We start from the raw sequence: 220 nt of genomic DNA, 5'->3' as shown, positions 1-220 counted from the left end.
CGCCACCGCACCACCGCCGTCAACCGCCCTCGACCTCCGACCACCACCTCGACGACCCGAGCATATGCCCATGTGCGGCGCATAGTGCTTGGGGCGTGGGGGTGGCGGAGGATATAGGGGGCGCCCTCGTGGCCAGCCCATGCAGACTAGTCACCCCCCTATATAGTACATTTTGAGGTATTTTTGGTCTGCCAGGCCCAGACACGATTTTTCCGAGCCG

This window comes from Cucurbita maxima, unplaced genomic scaffold, assembly GCF_002738345.1.
Source record: "Cucurbita maxima cultivar Rimu unplaced genomic scaffold, Cmax_1.0 Cma_Scf00955, whole genome shotgun sequence".
Lineage (NCBI taxonomy): Eukaryota > Viridiplantae > Streptophyta > Magnoliopsida > Cucurbitales > Cucurbitaceae > Cucurbita > Cucurbita maxima.
This window is presented reverse-complemented; position numbering follows the sequence as displayed.